The sequence below is a fragment of the Astyanax mexicanus genome, chromosome 20 (assembly GCF_023375975.1).
Source record: "Astyanax mexicanus isolate ESR-SI-001 chromosome 20, AstMex3_surface, whole genome shotgun sequence".
Classification (NCBI taxonomy): Eukaryota; Metazoa; Chordata; class Actinopteri; order Characiformes; family Acestrorhamphidae; genus Astyanax; species Astyanax mexicanus.
In genome coordinates, this window is record NC_064427.1 from 32,613,687 (window position 1) to 32,636,505 (window position 22,819).

The 22,819-nt window shown below is 39.0% G+C and overlaps 1 protein-coding gene across 1 annotated transcript in view; it reads left to right on the top strand.

Annotated features, from left to right (window-relative positions):
* The window catches only part of ntm (neurotrimin), a 715,007-nt gene that overhangs the window by 663,205 nt on the left and 28,983 nt on the right, over positions 1–22,819 (top strand).

Here is a 22,819-nt window from a genome sequence, read left to right on the forward strand (position 1 = left end):
CTGTAGTACATTGTGAGAGTAATCAATATTCCAAATTACATGTCATACTCAAATAAGGAAACAAATTGGGTTGCTTTGTTCAGTGAGATGAATTTGGGTGTGTGTAGGTGTGTGTGTGTGTGTGTTGCGTAGACAAACTGGGTGGTACGTTTTGCTTATCAGCCTGTGCCATAGAGCAGTCGGCTCCGTTTGAGCCTGCCTGTTCCTCTATTGCCCCCGTGCAGCTTCACTTTATCTGGAGGAGAAAATGCATTTTAATGTGCAGCGATTCATGTGCTTCTATTGTGCAATAGCCTCCATCTCTCTCCCTTTGTGTCAGTACAAGAATCTGGTAATTGAAATGTTAATATGACATGGATGTGACTGACATTTTTCTTTTTTCATTTTTGGAAAGAATGTAAAAAAAAAAAGAAAAGAAAAAAAGAGCTTTGATGGGTTCTATTAAAATACAGTACAGGTGTCTGGCGGGTTCTCATACAGCTTTTATTAATAAAGATCAACTGTCACAGTTGAACCAGCAGAAAGAAGAAGAAGAAAAAAAAAAGAAAAGAACATTACATTTACACTGCAGACAGCTTTTGTTGAATTCTACCCAAATTATATTATTATATCGTCATAATTCGTCATCCATACAGACTAACCGGGATACGGGATAGCATTGTGGTAAAGCATTTTTCTCACGGGATAAATCCGGAATGCTCACCTCTGTATACTTTGTGAGGTGTTATCTTGTTAAGTAAAGTTCAACACTGGCCAGAGTGCTCATGACAGTGTAATGTAAATGATTTAGTTTAATTAGTTGTTATCATGACTGGCAGCATCTGGCTAGAATCGTCCATGCACGATTCTAGCCATGCACGATTCTAGCCATGGACGATTCTAGCCACTCCAACAGCAATCACATAGACATTCAGTGCAGTTCAGTGCTTTCATGGAACATGGCAAAAGTCATAGCACATGATATTAGTTCATGTTCCATGACTATTAATATACAGCTCTGGAAAATAGTAAGAGACCACTTCAGTTTCTGAATCAGGTTCTTTGATTTTGCTATTCATAAATATATGTTCAAAATAAATTGTCAAAATTATGATTAAAGGTACAGAGCTTTCAAATCTTAAATAATGCAAAGAAAACAAGTTCATATTCATAAAGATTTAAGAGCTCAGAAATCAATATTTGGTGCAATAACCCTGTTTTTTTAATCACATTTTTCATGCATCTTGGCATGTTCTCCTCCACCAGTCTTACACACTGCTTTTGTTCAGTTTGGTTTGATGGCTTGTGGTCATCCATCTTCTATTTGATTATATTCCAAAGGTTTTTTAATTTGGTAAAATCAAAGAAACTCATCATTTTTAAGTGGTCTCTCATTTTTTCCAGAGCTGTACAGTGCCGGTAAAAAGTTTGGACACACCTTACAATCAGTGTTTTTTTTTTTTTTTTTTTCATTATTTTTGCATTTTTCTCCATTTTGGATTAATACTAAACTCATCCGAACTATAAAAAAAAACATATGGAATAAATTAGTAAACAAAAAAAGTGTTAAAACAAACCAGAATATGTTTTATGATTTAAAGTAGTCAACTGGAATGGCTTTCAGTTAACAGCTGTGCTGAACTTGTCAAGAATTAATCACTTGAATTTCTTGTCTCTTAATGAGCATCAGTTGTGAAGAGGTAGAGTTTTGAATAATGTTCTAATCCATATCATGGCAAGAACTACTCAACTAAGTAAATAAAAATATTACTTTAAGGAATAAAGGTCAGTCAATAAAAAAAAAATCAAGAACTATCAAGATGTATTCTCAAGTGCAGTCGCAAAAAAAAACAACAACATCAAAACGTTATGATGGAGCTGGCTCTCATCAGGACATCCCCAGGAAAGAAGACCACAAGTTACCTCTGTTGCTCAGAATAAGTTCCCACAAGTTAACAGGACCCCATGAGCCCAGGATTCACAATGATCCATATATATTTCAGACATCCCAAGTTGCAAAAGTTTATTTCAGGGAGTTTACACAACCTCAGACCCCCCCGCCCCCCCCCCCCCTCGGGCCCCCCCCCAAAAAAAAAAATGCACACACACCAAAGGATAACGTAACTTTACTTTTATATTAATTAATTTTACTTTTTTTTTTTTATTAAATTTAGAGTATTCAGAGGTGAAATTAGTTTTATCTTTTTTCTTTTTGGAAGGCCCTGCCTCTGCTGTTGCACAACATCAAAAACATTTCATATCATATTACAATAATTATTAATATTGCCTCCGCCATGATCTGCTTTCTCTCACTCACTGAACAAATCCCGTCCGGGAGGGGGGGAAAACACTGACCGCCCACACTAAAAACTGATTGGCTGTTTCACAGACTCTTTGCAGAGAACAGGCCAATCAGAACCTTCTCTGTTTTCTCTCTCTCCTTCCCACACTCGTTCTGAATTCCGGGAGGTTATATGTGACTCGCGGACATCAAGGAGCCACTACTGAAATGCGGGAGACTCCCACAGCTTCAGGGAGACTTGGTTTGTCTGATATTTGAATTGGTTGTTTATCATCTTTCTTAAGCCTCATCTAGCCTCATTCGACACGTTGTTTTTATCTCTATGTTCCAACACAGCTCCCTCTTGTGTCCTGGAGGCACAGTACACTGACATTGTTAAGATTAAGATCACACTTTAAAACCAAAGCTCAGCAGTATAATTGAATTTAGCCTTACACTCACACACACACACACACACAGACACTCGCTCTCTTACACACACAGAGTGATGGGCAGCCACCTCAGGGCCTAGAAAGCATTTGGGGTTTGGTGCCTTGCTCAAGGGTCACATCAGCCATGAATGTTGAGGGACGATGAAAACCCTGTTCTTTCACTCCTCCTGCCCTCACTCTTTCTTCCAATCCTGGGAATTGAACCAGCGACCTACTGGTCCCAAGCTGCCCACCCCCCCAATTCACTCCCTGCAGCAGTGAGTTGCATTTTTAGAAGGTAGCAGAATAGCTTGGATGCCTGCAGAGACCAGAAACTCTTTTTTTTCTGCATTGGAACATGAAAATGTATTATAAAGTCTGGATAGATAGATAGATAGATAGATAGATAGATAGATAGATAGATAGATAGATAGATAGATAGATAGATAGATAGATAGATAGATAGATAGATAGATAGATAGATAGATAGATAGATAGATAGATAGATAGATAGATAGATAGATAGATGTAAATGTAAAAATACAGTCTTTAGTGTGTGTAATGTAGAATGGAGGTAGTGCAGTTGAACAATACACAGTGAACACCAGTTGATGTGCATAAAGTGAGGATAACTGATGTCAGCCATACAGAAAGTGCAAATACACAGTTATATAATAATTTAAATTCAGCAGTGCAAAAGATACGTAAACAGTAGATGAATGAACTAGTGAACGAACTACTAGTGCAAAATAGGGTAGAACTATAAAAATAGTGTTATAGGCATCAGCAATATAGCAGATCTAGAAGTTTGCCAACCGCAATGTACAGATTATAAAACTCACTATCAATAAACATCTATTTTCTGGTCTATTTCTATATATAAGGTGCACCGGATTATAAGGCGCATTTTAAGTGCCACTAGTAGGGAACAAGGGTGCCGCCAACAAGGGTTTCTCTTCTAATTTAGTAGGTCTTGCCGCTGGGGAGAGCCTAAGTAAACAAAACTGTAATTCTTAAGAAAAAAAAAACATTTTCTTGTAAAGTCAAACAAGCGCTGGATGTTAATCTACTCAGATTAGTCTCCTAAAAAAACTGTTTGCATTAATTTAGCACGATTAGCAGCAGTGCTAGCCGCAGTTAGCAGCACCAGCCAAGGGTAGCAGTACTAGTGCTAGTCGCTAGTCGCTACACTGAGGAACCATGCGTGTTTCGGTTACCCAGGGCACTGTCAGCTAGTGATTTTTTCCCACGTAGCTTTTTTTAACACGGCAAACATGCAGACGACATGTTTGCCGGAGAAAGCGCTCGCACTGAGGTTAGCGGCTAATGCTAATACTGCTCCAGCCTTGTTGCTGGAGCAACTTTACTGAAAACTCACCCTTATAACACTGCACTTCAGCAGAGTGGCTTTACTGCTCCTTACAAGCTGATTGGTAAAATTCATACATGATGTGCACCAGATTATAAGACACACTAACAATTTTGGGGAAAATTATAGGATTTTAAGTGCGCTTTATATTCTAAAAAATATGGTACATTTGGGGAAGCCAGAGTTCCTCTAGACATGGGTGTGTAAAATGTGTCACACTGACAAAAAATATTGTGGCGTGGAAGAGGAAGGAAGACCCGTGAGACTCATGCTGAATGCTCAATAGCTCCTTTATTACACAGGCTTTGCCACTCACTTACAGTCTTTAACAAGACTAAGAGAGCTAAAACCATCCTATTCTATAGGCTACCAACAGAGCCAAGTGACTGAACTCACTATCCACCTACTTTACGGTGAGTGCCCTAACCAGCACCCATCTGCATGGCCCCTCCCCATACCCTAGGTTACGGGGGAGGTACCAATTACGTAGGCTGGAGCAACACAGCACAACAAAACACAAGAGGCCCCACACACAGAAGAATAGAAACATGCCCACAGGCAGCCACACACACAACCCAGAGCCGCCACAATATATAGGAACACATGAATGCAGTTCTTAGAAAGATCCATGACTTACTATATGTTAACTACTGATTACTTATCAGTGCTATTAATTATAATTAATTACACAAATATTCCAATTAAATGTGTACAGTACCCGTCAAAATTTAGACACCCCTTCAATTCAGTGTTTTTTCATTATTTTTAAATGTTCTGCATTTTAGATTAATACTAGTCATCCGAACTATGAAGAAAAACATATGCAAATATTTTAAGTTCATATCTTAATGATGAACTTGTCGAGAGTTAATTACTTGAATTTCTTGCCTCTTCATAAAGTGTTTGAGAGCATAAGTTGTAAAGATGTGAAGAGGTAGAGTTGGTGGTATACAGTGAAAAGCTCTATTTAAGTGATGTTCTAATCCATATTATGAAAATGAAAAATATGTAAAAAACTAAGTAAAGAAAAAAATACTTGAAAAAAATGAACATCAGTCAATCCGAATCAATGTCAAGAAATTGATTGAAATTGATTGAAAGTATCCTCAAGTGCAGTCGCAAAAAAACATCAAAAAAATTATGATGGAACTGGCACTCATCAGCAAGAGTTACCCCTGCCTCAGAAACTACTATTTAACAGCTCAACCCCAGATAAGAGCTTACCTTATATGAGCGTCACATATTATTTTGTTCGGTTTGTTTGACACTTTTTTTAAGCTGCTACATGATTCCTTATGTGTTCCTTCATAGTCTGGTAGACTTTAGTATTTGTTTCTAATGTAGGAAAAATAAATAAAATAATTGAACGAGAAGGAGTATGTGCTTAATATTTATAACAAGGATTATTATAGCACAACACTGCACATGGTGATTTGTACAGTCATTTTTGTGGCTGCAAATGTGCACAGGTGTATTTCACTCATTTTTAAATAGTGCACAACATAGCTAAGCAAAGTGCTGCTGTGCTGCTTCTGCCCTATGTAGAGAAACCGGTATATTCAATTAAAACATATTGTGATGTAGATGTTAGTAATTAATACTATTAAACCAAAACTGGTTTTGAATTGGAAAAAAAAATAGAAAAAATAAAACTACATTTTGGAATAAAATGTATCCTTATCTAGTGTGTTATTACCAACCTGCAGATGAGTAATAAACAAGAGGATCAATAAACTAAAGTAAATCTCACGCAATATTGAAGCAATTTCAAGTAAAACCTATTTGCTAATCTACAAAAAATGTTCCGTTATCAGTTACTCTAAAGCAGGGGTGTTCAAACTTTTTTTGTTGGGGGCCAGAAGTAGAAATATATTTGAAGTCACGGACCACACACTCTGTAATAAAACAAATAATGAAATATACCACTTTAAATAATACTATTTTCAAGATTATTTCATTTACACACCATTTTACTTGACTCACTATCTTTATCTTTGACAGTGTTGTGTAAACTAAGATTTTTCAAATTGATGTTTAATCTCATGATGTCTCTTAATATTTAAACTCTTTAATTACGGCAACTTTTAGACTCTTTGGCCCATTTTTTTGTGCTAGAAATGCGCACTCTCTCCGCTTTTAGACTCTTTTGCCCCGTTTTTCTGCGCTAGAAATGCGCACTCTCTCCGCTTTTAGACTCTTTGGCCCGTTTTTTTGTGCTAGAAATGCGCACTCTCTCCGCTTTTAGACTCTTTGGCCCGTTTTTTTGTGCTAGAAATGCGCACTCTCTCCGCTTTTAGACTCTTTGGCCCGTTTTTTTGTGCTAGAAATGCGCACACTCTCCGCTTTTAGACTCTTTTGCCCCGTTTTTTCTGCGCTAGAAATGCGCACCCTCTCCACTTTTAGACTCTTTGGCCCGTTTCTGACACCTAGCGTCCAAACTTTGAATCTCACATTATAAAAACCTGCTTAACAGCGGGCCAGCTTTCATTCTATTTGTAAAATAACGTAGTTTGGACACCCCTGCTCTAAAGTGTTATCTTGTCCCGACTTTATATTTTTCGCCGTGCAGCACGTACTAGTGTGTTCAATCCCAAACTTCCAAATCAATAGCATACCACGCTTTCCATATCAGTCGCACCTGAGCATACATCCACAATGTGCACGATACCCTGATGTGCAAATCTGCTCGTTTTTCACTGATGCCTTGAAGATTTGTTGAAACTGTTCGACTCTCTGACTGTTCTGACAGCATCAGGGCCCACACAGCGTATATTAGCATAATGCAGTTCCACTGGTTGATCGGTTTTACACTTCAGTGGCTCACAGATACATGTTCTTGAGATGTGGGCTTTTTGATCAGAAAAGAGTCACAGCAAATGCAGACAAAATGAAATGTTCCACACCCTGCTTTCTGCAGGATCACTGCAGAATGGTGGTAGCAACTTTTCTTTTTCTTTTTTTTTTTTTTAGAAAACTTAGCATAATATTGATTTTATGCATTCTTAAGACACACCTTTTTAACCCTTGTGTGGTGTTCATATTTTTTTTACTCGTTTACTTTGTTACTTGTATTTAATTCAGCAAAATTAAGCAATTTTACATTAAAATGCTTTACACATGCTTGCTTCACCTGAATTGCAAGCAATATAAACAGCTTACATGGTTAATATTTGCCCTTTACCTTTCTTATGTTACATTTCTTTTAAAAAGTGCTACTCTTTTTTTTATTAGTTTTTTAATAAAATGTAAAAGAAAATGAATTAAACTCAAGATATGAGTAGAAAATTTGTTTAGTTTCAAATTTACAAATGAAGCAATGTTTATTAGCCCTTGGCCAAACATACTGTATGTAATATAAATGTGTGTGTGTGTGGGGGGGGCGGTTGTACAGTGTGTGTTTATCGAAAATGTGTTTTGATATATGTTTTTCACCAAAAATGAGCCAATGCCAATGAGTTTGAGTTAGAAAAAATATTTTTTTTGTATCATTTGATGAAAAATTAAAACGGGTCCCACAGACCCGAAAACCACACGAGGGTGTCCTTTTATTTTCTTTTTCCTATACTTTTTTTAGAGTGAATGCAGAGTTTTCTCTTGTTTTAAATGGTGTTGAATGAAGTAATGTGAAGTTTCTACTGCTGCTGGGTTGATAAGCTATCTGTGTTTATCTGCAGTGTACCTGTCACTCATACCTGGCTGTGTAGGCTCCACAGCTTAAAGATGTGAATCATAATGCTTACACAACAGCACGTCTACACTGACGGACACTTTTCTCAATAATCCTAGATGTCTAGTTTGAACTCCCACGCTGCATCTGCAGCCTGCTGTTGCGCGGCCTCCAGATTCTCCCGATCGCAATCTCAGCGAGTGCTAAGCCCTTATCTAAATCTAAATCAGGGAGCGTAGCGAGAATGTACAGTGCTACCATTGTCGATGCTAAAAGACACTGATGAGATTTTGTTTCAGAGCAGTCGCGATTGATTGACCTACAACGTTTGGGCGTCACCTTTACATCGAGATAAAGTCCGTTCCCATTCATTCAATGAAAATGAAGCCAAAATCTTCCGCCATGTTGGCGATCCTGACACCCGAGTCTGTGCAGTAGAGACCAGAGGAGGGGGAAAGACTGTGGAGAGACAGCCTACTCATTTAAATAACCCCGCCCCTGAGGGCTGCCTCGCGGTCATAGGCTGCAGAGCGGGGCGGAGCGGAGCTGACGGTCTGCTATTGGTCCCGCCCATAAGCAGCCCTTTTACCATAACCACACCTTTTTCGAATAGAGCTGAACAACGTTTTTAAAAATGAATTCTGTGTGAATATAAAAATGGACAATATAAGCAGAGGTTACACTAGCTGCTGCATTTAAATAATGGAGGTAGAATTACAGTATATTAGAAAAAAACGTGATTGGAAGTTGTCTGTTTTGCCGTTGAAACCTATGGGGATGGGTGGGGTTACACAGCTTTCTTCAACCGAACAGCAGGGGGCGCCCGACCTGTGGTGGCTTCACTTTTTAGAGACGATGCTCTGTCCAGCTATACACAGTCTATACACAGTCGGTACAGTGAAGTTAGGAGAAGTGGCCTGCCAGGTGCTGGAGACATCGTGGAGAAGGTGTCAGGCTCATACATCAACACTGGGATTTGAAAATAAGAATTTAGACAAGGATGCACACACTGAATCCCAAAATAATGCCTGTACAGTACCAGTCCAGAATTCCTTTTTTCAAAGTGTTTTTATTTTTTAATTTCATTTTCCTACATTAATACTAAAGTCATCCAGACGTGAGAAAGCATGCAGTAACTCAAAAGTGTTCAACAAACCAAAATGCTCTGAAGAAATTTGATGCCTCATATCTGGGGAGCTGTTAACTTGTGGTTTCTGAGGCTGGTAACACTAATAAACGTACCCCGTGCAACAGAGGTAGCTCTTGCTCTTCTTTGCTGGCTCGGTCCTGATGAGTGCCAGTTCCATCATAACGTTTTTGATGGTCTTTGCGACTGCACATGAGGATACTGTCAAAGTTTCAAGTCATTTTTTTGGATTGACTGACCTCTTTATACTTTATACCTTGTTTATACTTTAATTTAAATTTTATTTAAAATATCAGTACCAAATGTCGTCTTTATTAAGCTTGAGCTACCTCCACAATTATCAGTAAGACTAGAATACATCACTCCGTCTGCACCTGTAAGCTTACAGAGAACATGCACAAATAGGCACAGGCAAAATGAATTGAGTGTGCAGACAGAAGACTCTGCACACTTTCTGTAAATCACATAAACTCCATTTCACTTCTCAAATATTGCTGTGTTTATCTGATATAGGATATATTTAACTCTATTTAAAATTTCTGATCCGAACAACCAATGATTTATAAAGGAAAATCATGTAACTTATCAGGGGTGCCCAAATGTTTTTATACCGCTGTATATTTAAACAGTGGAACAGCTGGAGACTAAGGTAAAATATTGTAAAATACTGAAGACTCCCATTAAAAGCTAGACGGTTGATGGGTGGTATGGTCAGGCCTCACGTTGCTCTCTGAGATAAACAGGTCACGGGAAGTTAATTGCAAAAACACACAGAATAACAGAATAAAGCCAACACTGCAGAAGCTTGGCGTAATAACCCTCCCAGTGCTATATTTTGCTGAAGCCTAATGCTTGTTATATTGCAGCGTGTTCTGTTCTGTACTGTTGTGTTGTTTCTTTGCTTGGTAAGTGGGAGAATAAAGGCTTAAGATGTTTGGAGGATCCTTCTGCACCTTCCGAAGGCAATGATTTATGTAGTGACTCGTGAGATCCAAAAGATAATATTCTCTCCTGTTCTACAAACTGTTTCCCCGTTTTTTTTTTTGTTTTTTTTGCACGAGCATATTGCAGTAGTCCAATAACGAGTCCGAAAGGAGAGATAAAGCTTTGCAGAATAAGCAGTATTGGTCTTATTATTGCCTCCTGGGCAAAGGTTTCCGCTTATCTGATGATCCAGTTTACTTACTGTCTGTTGCTTTGCTGAAGTGTTACATGAGCCTGCTGCTGTAGACAAAAGAGAGACAAAGACAGCGAGATTCGCTGGGTGTTAAATCGCGAGCGGATCCGGATGGATGACAAGCGCAGGTTATGAGATACCTTGATATCTTTAGAGAGTTCCTCCTGGTGTAGCATTGTAAACACGTGTCGCAGGATGTTAATTCTGCAGTCAATAGCTCCACTTCAAGCGGAGGGGTTGTGCTTTTTTGTGTCTGGCTGTGCTTCATGTGATCAAAATGCGCTCTTTGGCAGGTAAACATGATTGTTTACCCTGTTAACAATCTCCAGCTGGGAGGTTCTGGTTTAAATCCACAGAGCTGATTCTGTTTATTCCTCCCAATAAAAAACAATAAACGGCGAGATGCCGGGCCGAACGCATCAGGGCATTTTTGATGTGGGTAGGGAGGGAGAGCTTAAAGGAGAACTCCGGTGTGAAATCGATTTTTGATGTAGTGAAACATGATAACGAGTATGAAATTTTGTCCAATAGCCCAACTTCGTTAACCCTCTAGCACTTGGAAATACAGCACTTTTAACTGATGCTCCCAACAGCCTTACAGTGCTAGTGATAGGGGCATAGAGTTGCTATTTTTACACCATTTTTACAAGCTCAAAGCATTCATTGGTAGAATTGATAGAATTGAGTTGTTCGCAATGTTGGGCACGTTACTTTGAAAAAGTAATTAGTTATAGTTACTAGTTACTTCTCCAAAAAAGTAACTGAGTTACTAACTGAGTTAATCCTCTATAAAAGTAACTAGTTACCAGTAAAAGTAACTATTGTGTTACTTTTGTCTTACTCGTCCCCTTTTTCCTCTGGGATCAATAAAGTATCCATCCATCCATTCATTCATCCATCCATCTGTCTATCTAACCAACCAACCACCACTATGCCCCTATCACTAGCACTGTAACCTTTTGGGAGCATGGGCTAAAAGCTATGAATTTCAGAGCATCCATTCATCCATCTAACCAACCAACCATCCATCCATCCTGAAAGAAAGCGGCATAAATAAAATAACTCTGCATTTGAGTCCACCTCCCCCACTAAACCGTAACACATCCATCCATTTATCCATTCATCCATCCATCCATCTAACCAACCATCCATCCAACCATCCATCCATCCAGCCAACCAACCATTACTGTGCCCCTATCACTAGCACTGCAACATTTTGGGAGCATGGGCTAAAAGCTGTGAATTTCAGAGCATCCATCCATCTAACCAACAAACCATCCAACCATCCATCCATTAATCTATCTATTCAACCAACCATCCATCCAACCAACCAACCATCCATCCAACCAACCAACCATCACTATGCCCCTATCACTAGCACTGTAACCTTTTGGGAGCATGGGCTAAAAACTGTGAATTTCTGAGCATCCATTCATCCATCTAACCAACCATCCATCCATCCATCCATCTATCCATTCATCCATCTATCCATCTAACCAACCAACCAACCAACCCACCATCCATCCATCCATTAATCTATCCATCCAACCAACCAACCATCCAACCATCCATCCATCCATCCATCCATCCATCCATCCATCACTATGCCCCTATCACTAGCACTGTAACTTGTTGATAGCATGGGCTAAAAGCTCTGTATTTCAAAATGCTAGGGGTGAAAGGTGGTGGGCTATTCTACAAAAGTACATACCAATTATCATGTTTCTACTACTACACCCCATTTCAAGTCCATTTCACGCTGGATTTCCCCTTTATCCCGGTTATTTTCTGTTTAGTTTTATTCGTTTTAGTGGTTTGCTTTGTTGGTAGGTACAGAACAAGGTCAATACTAAATACTAATAAAATTGTGTTACTAATTTATCTTTGCCCGTGTTTAATTGACTCGCATAAACATTGTTTTAATGATGCCGATTCTGCAAGGCTTGGATGCTAAAGCACTATTACGTTAGATTGCATTAGTTAGTGTTCGAGTTTGGGTTCATTTAGACGAAAGCGGGGCACTGCAGGCTTTTATGGAGCCCTGATTGTGTTAATCTAGTCTATAGCTGTTTGGGTCTAATGAGAGTTTCGGCGCAGTTGCCGTGTTTGCGAGTTTAGCAGCTCATTTCAGAGGCCAAATGATCCCTGTAGCAGGAATGCTATAATCTACCCATACAGTTCTACTCTATTGAGCTCTTGCTCTCTCTCTCTCTCTTTTTCTTTCTCTCTCTCTCTCTCTCTTTCTCTCTCTTCTTTCTTCAGCTCTAGGCTCTCTGAGCTGACTTTCCATTTTTTATCTCTTTTTTTTTTCTCTTTATGTTTGTGTGTGTGTGTGTGTTTGCGTGTGTGTGTTTGTTTCAATGCTTTTTTGGATCGGCTGACAAAAATAATAAAGTGAGAAATAAATATATACCACAGGGTGGTGGGGATTGATGATACTGTGGCCTTGTCTGTACGGCGGACAGTCGTGACCCAGCATGACTCATTGCCAAGCCGCAGCTTCAGGGGCTTTTTAGCATGGCGCTACTCCTAACAGCGCTGTACTGCGTAGATGTATGCAGTATGTATTAGTGTACGAACGTACGAACCTAACTAGGGCACAATGAAACACAGAGCCGTTGCCGTTGTCTTTCAACTAACAGGATTTTCGCATGTAATTAAACAACTGGCCTGTCAGTAGTTTTTTGTCCGCCTGTGTGTTGTCACACCATTAGTCCGGGTGCGAGAGTGCCAAAAAACCGTCAAGAGCTGATTATAGATGTGACATTTGCATCTGGAGTCTGTTGTTTTTACTGCCAACATAGGGACAAAAGATGTGTCAGGGCTAACACTGCAGGCCATTGTGAGGCTGAGCAAAATCTGAATAAATCAATTGAAGCACGGCCAAGGCGACAATCACGTTCGTTACATTATCAAGAAGTTAATTGTACAGGTAAATAATGAGGCGAGCTACGGACGACCAGCGGCAGATGACTTTCTTCCATGAAGATGAGCAGTTGATGAGTAACATGAACATTATGTGGGCAGAAAAGATCATCTGCCCATGACCTAAAGCAGTGTACCTCATCTGTGAAACGTGGTGGTGGTAGTGTCGTGGCTTGTGTATGTATGACTTACTTCTGTGAAGAGGAGCAGTTCAACTTGATCATCAACAATCATCAATGAGGTGGAAAGTAAGAGCATCTGCTAATGACCTAAAGCAGTGTACTTCATCTGTGAAACGTGGTGGAGGTAGAGTGTGTAGGTCCAGATATACCAGAATAAATTTCACACTAAGGTGAATTCTGAAGTACTCTCATAATTTAAAAAAAAACCTAGAAAAAAAACAGAATGAATCCGCTGACAGAAATGAATCTTGGTGGGTAGTGAAATAAAGCAATTGGATCATGGCCCAGACAACAATCACATTCGTTACGTTATCAAGAAGTTAATTGTACAGGTAAATAATGAGGCGAGCTACAGACAACCAGCGGCAGATGACTTTCGTCCATGAAGTTGAGCAGTTGATGAGCAACATGAACATTATGTGGGCAGAAAAGATCATCTGCCCGTGACCTAAAGCAGTGTACTTCATCTGTGAAACGTGGTGGTGGTAGTGTCATGGCTTGTGTATGTATATATGGCTACGGTATATATGCACCCAGAATTAATAAGCTGACAGAATTGTTTTAACATTTATACATTATTAATAAGCCAATTGCACAGGATAATAACTGCGTAAACCAGGGGAAAACAGTAGTGCATGTCCTACCAGAGCGGTTTGCTTCATCTGTGAAACATGGTGGAGGTGGTGTTATGATTTTTGCATTTAATTGCTCAAATCTTTTTTTTTCCATTTTAATGACTATTTTACAACTTGTGTTTTTCCACTTTTTTAAATACAAATGTTGTTATTTTATATTTCAGGCAAAAACGCTTATATAACAAGAGAAAAAAACTTTTACTTATTTTGTTTCCGAATTATTTTAATCCACACTAGAACTGTGCATTTTTATTATTATTTTTATTTTATTTATTTATTTATTTATTTTTTTGACTGTAATCAGAGCAGTGGTCATAGAAGAGTTAGAAAACACACTTCACTTTTCCTTTCAAGGTGGAAGTTTAAAATTACAGTACAAAATAAACCTACATTAATCTACATTACTGTGCAAAAGTTTTAGGCACCTGTGGGAATTTTTTGTAAACAAAAGTCTTATCTGTGAAGTAAGTGTTTATTAGCTCAGTAAAACAACAGCATTACAATAAACACAAACAGCAATTTTACAAAAAGCAGAGCTTTTACAGCCCTGTCTTACCCTATTTTACATCTCCTCATCTGAGTTTAATAGAGTTATTTCTAGTTCTCCTCATATCAACAGATGGCTTGGTAAATTGGTAAATTTGGTAAATCAGGTGAGCTGCTGACGGAACTGAACATAATATACACATGCTGGCTGAGGAGCATCCAGGAGAAATCTGGAATCTCTACACTTTGTTCTTCAGCTTCAGGCTCACAGGATATAACACACTTAGTTAAAAATGAGAAATGATGTTGATCTTGATACATTTTACTGTATATATGTTTATTTGCATCTGTTTAAATCATATGTGGTGCTTTTTTTTACTGGTAAAAACACTCATATTGCTGAGATGAATGAATTAGTGTCATTTGCTTTGGTGCCTAAAATGTTTGCACAGTACTCTATGTATGTTAACTATTAATTAATAAATATATCTATTCTATATTTTAAGACTTGATATAAGAGTGCAAAACATTGCATGGCCCTGTTATAACAGTATAACAGTGTTTTCCCAAAATACTGCAAAAATCTTTACACATGCTGATATTTATATATTACTGTGGGAAAAATGTAAAAACAATCTAGAGCTGAAGTTCCCTAAAAAGAAGTGACAGGCTGGGGGAAACAAACAGCTGTAATTCCTGTGTGGTTCTCCCAATATAGATGCAAATATGCTCACATTAACGATGATATTCCACACCTCGCAGCCATTGTTTTATTCGAACGTGCTGCACAGTACACCGCCAGAACAGCACACAGCACACTCCGTGTTTGCCTGAGCTGATCTCTGTGAGTACTGTAAACAAATGCACACACACACAAAAAAACATGCCATATTACCTCAGACCATTTCAGCATTAGAAGCAGCTGCTCTTTTCATTTCTCATCTTAAGTTCAAACAAAAGACTTGCATATTTGATGGCGCAAATCAAAGCGAGTCTGTCAGGAGGAATTATCTTGGCTGGCAACTGTCTCAGCACAACAATGGCGGCAACCCATTCAAAGTAATAGATAACTACAGGGCATATGTTTGCCTCAGCCTGTCTATGTTTCTTTTTCTTCTGTGGATGAATAATACATCAAAGCGTGTGTTTTTTTTTTGTTTTTTTTTGCACTATTTAAAGGCTCCAGTTTTTTTTTGTTTTGTGCCAGGTCATCACGACTTTAATATTCCGACAGCACTGTGTATATACTGTATACTGTATAATATATAATGTATAATGTGTAGAAATAAATGGTTTGAAATATATATACTGTGATAAAATGATGGCACAGACTCTTGCAAGATACATCTTACAGCTTCTAATATATATGTATATTAATGACTGTGATTTCCCAGTGAACCCCCTGCTGGGTTTCTTCGTTGCTTTTTAATAGCTGAGATACAACGAACGTATTATTAAAACTAGGATTTAATGATATCATCAGTATTACTAGAATATTAAATGACTGCATGTATCATTACAGACAGATTTAGACCAATTATAGAGCACCTGTAAACATCGCCAACAAGGGTGCATAAGGACCTACTGTATGAAATATATATATATATATATATATATATATATATACTTATATATGGACAGTGAGACAATCTTCAGACTTTTGGGTTTATTTAAAGGGAATTTAAAAAATATCCTATAAAGGCCATTCCACCAAATGGGCACCATTTGCTTGTTGTAACCTAACTCTTCCAGTCAAGTCAAGTCAAGTCATTATCAACCGCTTTATCCATTAAGGGTCGCGGGGGGGTGCTGGAGCCTATCCCAGCCAGCATCGGGCGGAAGGCAGGATACACCCTGGACAGGCCGCCAGTCCATCGCAGGGCAGACAGACACAGACAGACAAACAGACACATTCACTCACACACTCACACCTAGGGGGCAATTTGTTTCTGACATCCAATCAGCCTAACGTGCCGTCTTTGGACTGTGGGAGGAAACCGGAGCACCCGGAGGAAACCCACGCAAACACGGGGAGAACGTGCAAACTCCACACAGAAAGACCCGGGTCGCCCCAGCCGGGAATCGAACCCAGGCCGTCTTGCTGTGAGGCGGAAGTGCTACCCACTGCGCCACCGTGCCGCCCTAACTCTTCCAAATTAAACTTATTTTTTAATATGTTTTTTTTTTACTCTGAATCTATTAACACATGTATTTAACTATTCAAGACATGTACTGGTCAAACTCAGGCAGCTTTTACTTCTTAATTTTTTACAAGGTTTTTAATACGATGATGATACAAAACTGTTTAAATGTTTAAACATTTTTAAAATGTTTAAAAGCAAGTTCACTAATTCATTAAATTATTTCTCAAGAAAGTCTTTATTTTAAAGAAAAAGTTGACTGCATGTTAAAATAGTTGATATTTATGACGAAAGAAAATCAATTCTGTTACTGGCACTCATTCCTGTTACTGGAAGCTGTCTGAAAGGGATGTTCGGGTGCTAACCCGGATTGTATCCAAAAAATATAAAACCACGGCTGATCAAATCACGGCAGAATTCAATGTGCACCTCAACTCTCCTGTTTCCACCAGAACTGTTCATCACCACAATAAATTATTGTGGTCTAAAACCAGGTGTTTCAGTTTCTTTGTCCAACCCCTGCATTAGGACCCGGGGGAGACTTTTTTTATATACTTCTCTCGGCGTGTCTCTCCACAACCATGCAACAACCAATCAGAATTTTTCTGAATTTCCCAAGAGCAAATCAGCGCTCTGAAAGCAGACGCTGAAGATTTGAGGGATAATTAAACAAAACTTGCTCAGCTGCGTGATCATGGCGAGTGAAAGAGAAATGGAGAAAGGGACATTTGAAGAGGCGCCGTCAGCTTATATATCCGCTGTTTGGGACCATTTTTGCTTCAGCGTTGAGTTTAATTAACAAGGTAAAAACTAATGGTCAGAATAACAAGGATTAACAAAGTTTTTCACTAATGGTAAGAATAAGTGTTTCTTTTTTAGAATAGATATTGTGATTTGAATTCATCTGTTTTTTTCTGTTTAATGTTGGCTCTGCAAGTGTGAGTAGGAGCACCTTGTTCATTTGAAATAGGAAGGGCTTAAAACATACTGCATGTTGGAGCTAGATAATATTGATATTACGCCACAAGTATGCCACAAACAGAGTCGCCTGAGGTGTGCTTTTGCTTTTGCACACCTCAGGTGACTCTGTTTGTGGCATGCTTGCAGAAATGGCTTCTTTTGCATCACTCTCCCATACTGCTTCTCCTTGTGCAAAGTGCGCTGTATTGTTGACCGATGCACAGCGACACCATCTGCAGCAAGATGATGCTGAAGCTCTTTGGAGGTGGTCTGTGGATTGTCCTTGACTGTTCTCACCATTCTTCTTCTCTGCCATTCTGATATCTTTCTTGGCCTGCCACTTCTGGGCTTAACAAGAACTGTCCCTGTGCTCTTCCATTTCCTTACTATGTTCCTCACAGTGGAAACTGACAGGTTAAATCTCTGAGACAACTTTTTGCATCCTTCCCCTGAACAACTATGTTGAACAATCTTTGTTTTTAGATCATTTGAGAGTTGTTTTGATGAGCCCATGATGCCACTCTTCAGAGGAGATTCAAGTAGGAGAACAACTTGCAATTGGCCACCTTAAATACCTTTTCTCATGATTGGATACACCTGGCTATGAAGTTCAAAGCTCAGTAAGGTTACCAAACCAATTTTGTGCTTCAGTAAGTCAGTAAAAAGTAGTTAGGTTTTATTCAAATCAATAAAATGATAAGGGTGCCCTTACTTTTGCAACGGTCAAATTTTGGTTTAATAAATATTGCACATTTTCTGTTAGTACAATAAACCTCATTTCAATCCTGAAACATTACTGTGTCCATCAGTTATTAGATATATCAAACTGAAATGGCTGTTGCAAACACCCAAATATTTAGAACTAAAAATGATTAAGATTAATGGGGGTGCCCAAACTTTTTCATGTGTCTGTATTTATATATATGCTCAGCAGAACTGAAAATGGACGATGAGTGTAAAAACGTGTTTTTGTTTCCCTAACAGATCTCTATTCCAAACATGTATGTGGTTCTATGTGGTTATGTGGAACCCTCTGATTCCTTTGTGGCAGAAGCATGGCTCAAATCACTATTTAAAGGAAGCGCATTCATTTTTTTTAGAGCCTTTAAGCTGGAATGTCCTCGGCTCTCACTGCCCCTCAGAGAGGAATCTGTCCATGCCTGTCTTCTGTCTCCCGTGCTCCATCAGAGTGGAGCCTCCCTCCATAACCTGACACTCCTCAACTGCAGCTGCAGTCATTCAGCGTCCTCTTCACTCTCCGCCTGCTCTCTAGAGCATCCCTGCAGGTGTCTGTGTGTGTGTTTGTGTTCCTGTGTGTGTGTGTGTGTGTGTGTGTGTGTGTGTGTCTGAGAGAGACCTCCGTCAGTGCTGCTTTGCTGGTCTCTGCTCTACTGGAAAAGGCTCTTTTTGACACTCCTGCCTCTTTAAATACCCTTCACTGCGACTGTCACAGAAGAACATCCTGTTTTGCCTAATCATCAGAAAATTTGAGGATGTACTGGATCTGTTTTTACTATATTTATATATTTTTTGCTTCTACTTTTTACTCTTAGACCTTCTACACTTTTTTTTTTTTAACTCTCAGAGCTATCAGCATGGCTGGAGGGCATGAAAGGAAGCAACTTAAAATCTTAAAATGTAATGTAAACGGAAATGCAGGGTTTTCCTACTGTTGCCTCCACACAACACTCTTCATATTGACTTAAGCGGCTGAATTCAGTGCTCGTTTTGTAGACACTGAAAATACTGTATATAAAGCTGGATTAAATGTTTAAACCAATGTTTTAGCGGCCAGAACTAAATTAACTGGCGATGATGCTACTACTTTGTAAAACCAGGCGGTTGCAAAGCTTGTTTATGCAAATCTGACAGATTCTGGGTGCCTCTAGGCCAGTGGTCAACAACTCTTATTCTGGACATCTGCATTCCTGCAGGTTTTAAAAAACAGCATTTCCACCGTTTTCAGCAATAATTGTATGGATTAAATAGGGTGATTATGTTGTACAGTGTGTAAAAATCTGTGCGACATTACATCTGTAGGAGACGTGTTGATAAACCACTGCTCTAGACTGTGATGCTTTTGGGGCCCCAAGTGGTCCAGCAGTTTAAAGGGCTGCCACTATGATTGGGAGATCGCTGGTTCGAATCCTGATCATGCAGCTTGCCTTCAGCTGCCGACGCCCCCTAAGCTGAAAGAGCACAATTAGCCTTGCTCTCTTTGGGTGGGTAGAAATAAGCATCTTATAATATTTTCTAGCTTCAGTGTAGAGTTCCACAGTTCCTGGGAGTACAGACAAAAATGACTCGGTATCTTTACATTGTGCGAAGGTTCACCAAAGTCAAATATCTAGTTTACAATGTGTATAGAGCTTTTTTTTTCCTGTTTAAGTGTGAAATAGCAGCGTGGAACATACAAAACACCAGGGCGTTCCTTGAAATAGACCAAGGCAGACCTGTCAAGTCTCCCGTTTTGGCCGGGAAACTACCGTATTTTACTCCTCTTTCCCGCCGTCCTCCCGTATTAGTATTTTTCCGTAAATTTCCCGTATTATATTAAAATTAAAAAATATATATTATTGAGGAGACAGGGCACTGACCGCTCTGTGTCTCTTAACCAATCGTGGAGCCGGTTCAAGGACAAAGTCCCGCCTTTCAGGAGAAACAGCCAATCAGCTTGCAAAGGAGGGTCAGTGTGGGGAAGCCCCCCGTCGCTGTGAGTTCAGGCAGCTAGTCGGAGCAGCTGATGTTAAAACAGATCTGGATATACAGCGATTTTTCTTAAAGAAAGGTAACGGTAGTCTAATAATGTAAACTGTGATGAGATTTTTCTGATAGCTGCTTAAAAAGACTCGTCTCCGAAATAAAACACACAGATTAAACATTTTAAAATAAAAAAAAATTACAGCTTGTGACTCAGTTTACCTACACATGTGGAGAGGACCGAAATGAACTGAACTGATCAGGAGTGATCAAAAGGAAGAAGTATTAATTAAAAATTATTAATTGTGTAGGCCACTTAGGACTAATTTTTACTGATGGAATATATCTGGTCCATGTCCTTTTAGTAAAAGCTCATGATACTATTTTTAGGTCACCTACAGTTTTGCAGAATGTGTGCCCCCTTTGTTAAATTTTAAATCTATTAAATAAATAAAAAATATATAATATAAAAGAGTGCATTTATGGCAAAAAGACATGAAATCTTAATCTTAATCTTAATATCTTGAAAATGATTTTTTAATTTGGCTGTATTAAAAGAATGACATATGTAGGAATGTCCACAACATTTCAGATTCTGATAATCTAACTGTAGTGTGTAAGTGGTTCACTTGTGGTTATTTTAGATTTTTTGTAAACCTGTCTTTAAAATGTAAGGGATACTGAACCTTCGTTGGGCTGGTGGGACAGCTTTAAGCGGACAGAGGAAAATATCCCTTATTTTTAAATCTAAAACTTGACAGGTATGGACCAAGGTTTGGGACTGGAACTACAAAAACAACAAACATTAAATGGTGCACAGAGTGGACATATTCTGTAGTCAGTTGTGGCCCATAGCTCAAGAACCCCTGCTTTATTTTGTACGGCCCATTTTCTGAGGTCATCTGAGGTACTACCTTGATTGCAATGCTTTATTTAACACACTCAATTAGCCAATAGCCTGCAGTGTGTGTGTGTGAGGACGTAGCCTGCTCTTTCACCGTGTTTGTAGTCCATAGAGTGCTGGGGATTGTAGTCTTTGGGCCCATAGTCACTCCAATGCTCAGCGGAAATGAGAGGAGGCGCAGAATGTTTTTTTTTTTGTTAGTTTTTTGTTCCTTGAAATTTTTAAATAAATCTGAAACCTGCATTTGATGTGAGATCAATTTAGATTGCAATTGCAATATTCTATTGCCCAAATCGTGCTGCCCAATAGACCACTGAAGTCCTGTCGTCATTTTGTAGTCGGCGCCATGTTGTTTATGCCCATATATGGGGCTCCTTTGGGGTTCCGTGTCTAAGCCGTCCAAGTCAATACAGGATTTGAATGGGCTTTTCAAAAACTGGCCTCTGTCACATTCTGTGGTAAATAAATCTGTTCAGAACCCTGTACGTTTTATTCTGTGTACATTTACCTCCTAAATATCACTGGATCCTCTGAATTTCGAGATCGTTTAAGGGGAGTAATCAGAAAAAATGCTAACTTTAAGCTAATGCTTAACTGACATCACAGCACAGCGGCTGTAAATGACACCGGACTGGATTCTGCACAACACCAGTGAACTCCGGTCAGATCACGTTTTGGATTATTATGCTTCTTCACAGAGGATCATTAAAGCATTTAAACAGGTGAAAACTCTTTCAGTAATGTTGAGCAGTGTGATGTTGAGCAGTGTAGTCTGTGTTAGAGCTTTAAAAAGGAGATAATAAGTGAAAGTTCAGCTTCCCTGCAGGTTTAGTATTTAATTACGGTCATTAGTTTATACTAATTACAACACCTGACCCTAATAATCAACTAACTAATCAACTAATCAACTAACTACCTGCCCTCACTGAGGCGACAACCAACCAGAAACACCCATTTATTTCACTGCATAATAAAGAGGGTAAATGTTAAAACGTCTTACAGCTGGTTCTGGAGTATCACTGACCTGTTTTAGTGATTTTATGCTGTGATGCTCTCAGCTCTCCTCAGTAAGCGCAGTTAGTTCATTATTAGGCTCAGCTGTGTTTAATACGCTGTATAGTTACGGCCGAAGTTCTCTGGTGTTGCGCCGAAAACAGTTCCCTGCTAATCTCTGCAGCGGCGCCGGGAGTTCAGTTCACTGCAGCGCTGTAGCATTAGCTTAAACTTAGCATTTTTCTCATTACGACTCTTAAGCGATCTCATAATTCAGAGGATCCAGTGATGTTCAGGAGCAAAATGTACACAGAGAAATACGTACAGGGATCTAAACAGATTTATTTACCACAGAGGCGGGTTTTTAAAAACCCCATTCATTTTTCTCATAGGGAAAAGCCGCTTAGACACGGAAGCCGTACGAGGACTACAGAATGACGCACGACTTCAGTGGTCTATTGTCTAGTGAAGCCATTAGGAGCATTGCAGATGATTGGAGGAGTTGTAGTGAGTGGGTGGGTCAGTCGGCTAAGCTAAATCTTAAAGGAGAGACAGAAAAATATATAAAAACCTATCTTTACATTGCATGAAGATTCTCAGTAGTCTTATATGTAATTTATTTTAAAGGCTACCTATCTGAAGGCTAACTTTGGCCAATTTATTTCCAGAAATGTAAGATCACAGTAGGACATGTTTACCGTAATTAGTGCAACTAATGTCTAATATGTCTAAAAAGTGTTAAAAGCAACAAGACTGTATAAAGCTGGCAGGATTGCAGAATTGCCTCCACTCAGTCTAGACATCTGCATGCACACAAATCCATAACTGCATAATACCTTCAT